The following is a 7,107-nucleotide window of genomic DNA, read 5'->3' as shown; positions in this document are numbered from 1 at the left end:
AAGCCAAGAGGTCAGAGCTCAGAGATAAAATCTTACCTCCTGCAGTGCTCCTAGCTTCCCCGAGAGAGGGAGGTACTTCCTGTGTCCCTGTTTAAATAATCTTTCTGTTCTGCCTTCTCATTGGTTGTAAACCCAACCACATGACTGCCTCATCACTGCCTGTAAGTACCGCCCTCCAGGTCTTAAAGGCGTATGTCTCCAATACTGGCTGTATCCCTGAACACACAGAAATCTACCTAGCTCTTCTGAAAGACCCCCGCTCCATTATGAGGACATGGGGCTTTGGGCCAATAAAATGCGCCCCCCCCCTATAACTTAGCCTAAGAAACGCCATTCTAATGGAATCAGAAAAACAGGAGTTCACAGCTGTAGCCAGCTACCCGGCCTTGACAGAGATAGCTATGGCCAGCCTTGAGAGAGATAACTGTGGTCGGTGGCCTTGAAAAAAAGACAGTTAAGTCAAATCAGGATATTTTATGGCTGGCCCCCTGGCCTTGAGGAATAAGCAGCTGGCCTGGACAAGGCCAAATCAGCCACACACATACAACCCCAAGTTCACCCTGGCCTTCTTTGAAACAACCAATAGGGACCCTGTAACTATGCTTCTCGCTTCTGTAACCGCGCCTCTGCCCCTGGGATCCCATAAAAAGTCCCCCTTGCCCTAGGAAAGCGCGCAAGTCCTCCAAGAGACTTCGCCCCAGGTACCTGGTCTAAATAAACCCTCTTGCTTTTGCATCTGATCTGTGGTTTCGGTGTGTTCCTTGGGTTTGGGGTCTCTCCCGGAGGAAGATCTCAGCCAGGGGTCTTTCATTTGGTGGCCCGTACGGGGATTGAGACCCCTCCCTGAAACCACCGACCCACCATCAGGAGGTAAGCCGGCCGGCCTTGATTTATGTCATCCCTGTCCAGTCTGAGGGTTGTCTGTTTGTCTGAATGTTAAATGTTGTTTGTTTGTCTCCGCGCCTGCGTCTGATAATCTGTCAGTGTCAGTGGATCTGAAAGAGGAGGCCGACGGGCCTGGACTTCGCCGCTGAACCCTGGGAGACGTCCCAGGGGAATCTGGAACCCTGAAGGAAGTTCCACGGAAATCTGTAGTGCCCTCTGAGGCACGATCTGTAGTGCCCTCTGTGGCACGGTCTGAAGACCCCTCCGGGGGCACGGTCTGAAGACCCCTCCGGGGGCACGGTTTAAAGACCCCTCTGGGGGCACGGTTTTTCTGGTTTTGCTTTCGGTTTGGAACCGAAGCCGCGCAGCGAGTGTTAGTCTTATTTATATTGGTCTGTCGTTTTTTTGTTTTCTGTTTAACCGTTCTCCTCCTAAAAACAGCCATAGGACAGACTGTCACCACCCCCTTGAGCCTCATGCTTAAACACTGGTCAGACGTAAAGACACGAGCCAACAACAAAGGAGTCGTAAAAAAAAAAATATAGAGATCACTCTTTGCGAGGCCGATTGGGTTAAAATAAATATAGGATGGCCTCATCAGGGAACCTTTAACCTCAGTCTTATTTCACAGGTGAAGGGAAAAGTTTTTACTTCCAGTCCCCATGGCCACCCAGACCAGGTCCCATACATTGCCATGTGGAGACTCCTGACAACAGAACCTCCCCCATGGGTTAAGCCGTTTCTCTTCCCCTCAGCCCCCCCCCGACAGCGCCGGAGGGACCGGCGGCTCCTGCAGCGGCCCCTAAACAGCGGAGGATGAGTTTCCTGCTTCCTCCCCAATTGCCGGTCGCCTACGAGGAAGGCGAGACAAACCAGCGAAGGTAGGGAACACCTACGTCTCTATTGCCAGTTGCTCTTAGCGGGTCTCCAAGGGGCTCTAGACCCCCTACCGATTCGGCTCAGGTTACCAGAAAGAGACGCCGGCAGCGTGTTTTTAAAAAGACTTAGAGAGACACGGAGGGAGAGAAAAAAAACAAACAAAACAAAAAAAGTCCTGGCCACTGTAATGTCTCAGGGACAGGTCAGAGAGGGAGTTAGGAAGTTAGGACGGGAGATCAAAAAAGAACACTGTTTGACAAAGACAAAGTGCTTACTATAAACAAAGAGGACATTGGGCTCGTGACTGATCAAAAAAAAGCCTCAAGGGTCTCGGAGACCTAAGCCAAGGGTCCTCAATCTGGAGGATTGGGGAAGTCAAGGCCAGGAGCCCCCCCCCCCCGGCCTAAGATAACTCTCAAGATGGGGGGGCAGCCAGTGACCTTCCTAGTGGACACCGGGGCTCAACATTCAGTCCTGACCCATACCGGAAGCTCTCTCAGTGACCACACAGCTTTGGTCCAGGGGGCCACAGGTAACAGGAGGTATCAAAGGACCACCGAGAAAAAGGTTCAGCTGGCATCTGGACAGGACCCAAAGGGACCCCCCTACAAGTCCTAGCCCTTTAAACTGTTCGTGGACGAGAACTCAGGCTTTGCAAAAGGAATGCTGGTACAGAGACTGGGGCCATAAAAGCCCGGTAGCTGCAGGATGGCCCGCCCCCTGTCTGCGCGGGGTAGCCGCTATTGCTGTTTTGCTCAAGGATGCAGGGAAACTGACTTTGGGACAGCCATTAACTGTGTTATCCTCCCATGCGGTGAAAGCTCTGGTCCAGCAGCCCCCAGACCGAGTGATGTTCAGACCAGTTGTCTCCCTCAACCCCGCAACCCTGCTGCCTGGCTCACGGATGGGAGCAGCTTCCTCTAAGAAGGAGAACGGAGGGCCGGAGCAGCCGTCACCACCGAATCGGAGATAGTTTGGACCTCACCACTGCCACCTGGAACATCGGCCCAAAAGGCAGAGCTGATCGTGCTGACCCAGGCCCTCCGGATGGCGGAAGCCCGGAGGACCAGGAACTAACAAAAGAAAATGGGGGCGAAATGGAGCCCCGAGCGACAAGCTTACATCATAGATGGACAGAGGCCTTGCCTACCAAGAAAAGGACCGCTAACGTGGTAACCAAAAAAACTCCTAGATGACATCTTTCCCAGGTATGGAATACCCCAGATATTGGGGTCAGACAATGGGCCCGCCTTTGTCTCCCAGGTAAGTCAGGAGGTGGCCAGGCTACTGGGGATCGATTGGAAACTTCATTGTGCATACAGCTCCCAGAGCTCAGGACAGGTAAAACGTACAAATAAAACCATTAAGGAGACTTTAACCAAATTAACGCTTGCAACTGGCACTAGAGATTGGGTGCTCCTACTCCCCCTAGCCCTTTACCGAGCCCGGAACACTCCTGGGCCTCATGGCCTAACCCCGTTCGAGATCATGTATGGGGCTCCCCCACCAATTGTAAATTTCCTTTACTCTGATATCTCCTCTTTTGCCACTAGCCCTCCAATTGATGCAAAAGACGGTGCAGAAACCCCTGCCTGCCGGGAGCAACTGAATCGCCCGGTGGTGCCTCACCCATTCAAGATTGGGGACTCTGTCTGGGTCCGACGCCATCAATCTAGGAACCTAGAGCCGAGGTTGACGGGACAGCGGCTTGGGTCCACACGTCACATGTAAAGGCTGCCAAGGAACCCGACGAAGCTGAGGGCACCGAGACATCTAGTTCAACGCTCTCCAAACCCACTAAAGATAAGACTCACCCGGGGGTCCCCTTGATCCCCCTAATAGTCCTCCTGACATAAGGAGGGGCATCACCAGAGAGCCTGTTTCCCTGACGCTGGCCCTGTTACTGAGAAAAATTACCATGGGCGGAATAGCTGCTGGGGTAGATACAGGACTGCAGCCCTTATAGAGACCGGCCAATTCAGACAGCTCCAAGTAGCCATGCTCAACAGAAATGATTTAAAAAATAGTTCCAAAGGTCACCATGGTTTACGACCCTTGTCTCCACCATTATGGGCCCCCTAATCGTCCTCCTGCTCATTTTATTGTTTGGGTCATACATCCTCAACAGATTGGTGCAATTCATCAAGGATAAGGTTTCTGTTGCCCAGGCTTTGATCCTAACCCAGCAATATCAGAGGCTCAGACAGTCAGAGATAGAGTTAACCCCTTATTCTCCATCCTAAAATGAAAGATTTCATTTGGTACAAAAGAAAATGGGGGAATGAAAGACCCCCGCTCCATTATGAGGACATGGGGCTTTGGGCCAATAAAATGCGCCCCCCCCTATAACTTAGCCTAAGAAACGCCATTCTAATGGAATCAGAAAAACAGGAGTTCACAGCTGTAGCCAGCTACCCGGCCTTGACAGAGATAGCTATGGCCAGCCTTGAGAGAGATAACTGTGGTCGGTGGCCTTGAAAAAAAGACAGTTAAGTCAAATCAGGATATTTTATGGCTGGCCCCCTGGCCTTGAGGAATAAGCAGCTGGCCTGGACAAGGCCAAATCAGCCACACACATACGACCCCAAGTTCACCCTGGCCTTCTTTGAAACAACCAATAGGGACCCTGTAACTATGCTTCTCGCTTCTGTAACCGCGCCTCTGCCCCTGGGATCCCATAAAAAGTCCCCCTTGCCCTAGGAAAGCGCGCAAGTCCTCCAAGAGACTTCGCCCCAGGTACCTGGTCTAAATAAACCCTCTTGCTTTTGCATCTGATCTGTGGTTTCGGTGTGTTCCTTGGGTTTGGGGTCTCTCCCGGAGGAAGATCTCAGCCAGGGGTCTTTCACTTCTAACCACCACGCTCTTACTATGGCTCTAATAGCTCTGACCCCAGGGCAACTTTATTTATTAACATAAAATTAAAATAACATTTCAGTACAAATAAAATATCACCACACTAATACACCTATTCATTTTCCAACTTACTTTATAAACATTGTGTGACTTCTAGGTTTTCACAGTATTAAGACGCTCAGTTGTAACAGTTCAGTTCTTTGTTTGGCCTGAACTTTAAAAGATGATAGTGGGAGTATTTTTCCCTTCATGAAATTTTTTTAAATGTGTTTTTCATTAAAATAAAAAAATCTGCATAGAAACAACTTATTTGTATTTCACATATAATTTGACAGCTGGTTCCTGGATTAGACAAGAGACTTCCAATAACTGACCTGCAGTTTGCTGACTGCCTTTGAGCTTTTCACTTGAGTAATCCAGCAAAGCATAGGGCATTGGAAACAATGGAAAGTGGCGAGATTGTCTTCTAAGGACTTCAGCATCCAGTAGGCATTCAAAACCATGGGCACAATATTCAGCTTCTCTCTGGCTTGAAGCACAAAACTCTCTCTGGACTCAAGGACACCTGCTCTCCTGGGTGAGGCAAGGATTTCCTTAGCAGCATGCGCTGTCAGTATACATGAAAAGAGTCTTTCTTCAGACTCTGCAAATATGACACAGTTCTTGGGGTCAAGGTTGGGACTGGTGAGTTCTCCAAGGCAACACGTATTGTGATCCAAAGAAAGACAATTTTAATTCAATAATCATTTTTAAAAGGAACAGGCATTTTGGTTAAATTGGCTTTAGTTTTTGCATGGGGGGTTAACATGTACACACTTAGTCAATGCATAATTATGGGTTGGTGACTATTTTGACTACAAACTCTGAGAAACGGCAAAAAAATTCACTCATGAGCACATTACACCAAATTACACTTCTTTTAAATATTTGTTAATATTTCTATAGCATACCTTTCAAAGTGCTTTTATTCCTATTTAAAGATTATGACGCAAAATCTAATCTTTAAACAGGTGTGATTTTTGTCACAGCAATTTTGATTGACTAAAGAAGAAAGAAGCCAGAGTTTGAGGAGAAAGATGTAATAATTCTGGCAAGAGATAGCCCAGAATGAACCTGGCTTTATTTATTTATTTATTTATTTTTGGTTTTTCGAGACAGGGTTTCTCTGTGTAGCTTTGCGCCTTTCCTGGGACTCACTTGGTAGCCCAGGCTGGCCTTGAACTCACAGAGATCCACCTGGCTCTGCCTCCCAAGTGCTGGGATTAAAGGCGTGCGCCACCACCGCCCGGCATGAACCTGGTTTTTGATTACATATTTGGGGTGAAGTGCACACATTATAGATAAAATGGATGGCTGAAAAATGAAATTCCTTAACACTATGATAGACTAGCAGACATTTTCACCATGGCAGGGGGAAAGGTTTGTTTGTATTCTTGGTTCATTTGCCCATGGCAGAGTAGACTTGATATTTACCTCTATTTCGCTAACAACTTGGATGAGATCATGCTGTTAGGCTTGGGATGCTCAACTCAATGAATGTTAACAACATCATCTTCCCTTTCAGACAATGAAATGTGGAAATAGCTCACTTTGGCATCAACAACAATTAAGAGTGTTTTCAGTGAAGAACTAAATCCAGCAGTATCTGCTGTTTCAATGACTGTACATAGACCTCTTAAAACCATACACGAAGGAGCAAATGGTGCCGATTCTTCCTCTTGAAGGATGATTTTCTGGGATTCAGACTGAAAGTGAACTTAGTATCATGAGCAATGAAGGGATTGGGTCAGAACTGGTCACAGGACCAGGCCTAGAAAGGCTTTCTTGAGGGCAGGAAGACAGAAAGACCAGCTGACACATAATTTATTGGTACAATATCTCTTCTCATTAGACATTTACTTTTTCACATTCCCTGTTTCTCAGGGTGCAGAAAGATATCCACTTTTTAGTTTGCCTTCGTGTCAAAGGAAAAAATCTAGTGAATCGATTTAGATTTTTCCCTAACAACCTCTATTCAGAAGCCCCATTTGAAAACCAAATTCCTGTACTTAGTGGGTTACCAGACTGGCCTGGTCACCCATAATGTCTTCACTTTTGAAGGACAGGTAGATTAAATCTCTGAAGAAAGTATCTAGTTTTCTACGTTGTCTTTTAGCAGTGACCCCACGCTTAGGAAAGGGAACTGTTATGAACTCTTTGAGAAATATAATATTCTAAGTGAGAGACACAGAGCACTGAAATAAGAATTTTGGAATTGTGGATTTTAATTAGGACTCTATTTTGAATTAACTATGATCTCAGGGAGATCATTTTCTCCTCTACATTTTTCTTATAAAGTAGGAATAATAATAAATTTAAATTATTTTATAAAGGAACTAGGCTGTATATGTGCATATATGTGTCTGTGCATGTTTACATATATGTGCATATCTACTTTGAAAATATAAGAAAAGTTGACAATATTGAGGAGGGTTCTGTCTCTATTTGAGG

The 7,107-nt window shown here is 47.0% G+C and overlaps 1 long non-coding RNA gene across 1 annotated transcript; it reads left to right on the top strand.

The window, feature by feature from the left end:
* Positions 1-248: 248 nt before the first annotated feature.
* LOC143268853 (uncharacterized) lies at positions 249-3,635 on the top strand. Its single transcript, XR_013044988.1, has 2 exons — positions 249-2,972; positions 3,318-3,635. It is a non-coding gene; the product is annotated as an uncharacterized LOC143268853 (long non-coding RNA).
* Positions 3,636-7,107: the final 3,472 nt, after the last annotated feature.

The sequence above is a fragment of the Peromyscus maniculatus genome, chromosome 16, assembly GCF_049852395.1.
Source record: "Peromyscus maniculatus bairdii isolate BWxNUB_F1_BW_parent chromosome 16, HU_Pman_BW_mat_3.1, whole genome shotgun sequence".
NCBI classification, from domain to species: Eukaryota; Metazoa; Chordata; class Mammalia; order Rodentia; family Cricetidae; genus Peromyscus; species Peromyscus maniculatus.
This window is presented reverse-complemented; position numbering and strand designations above follow the sequence as displayed.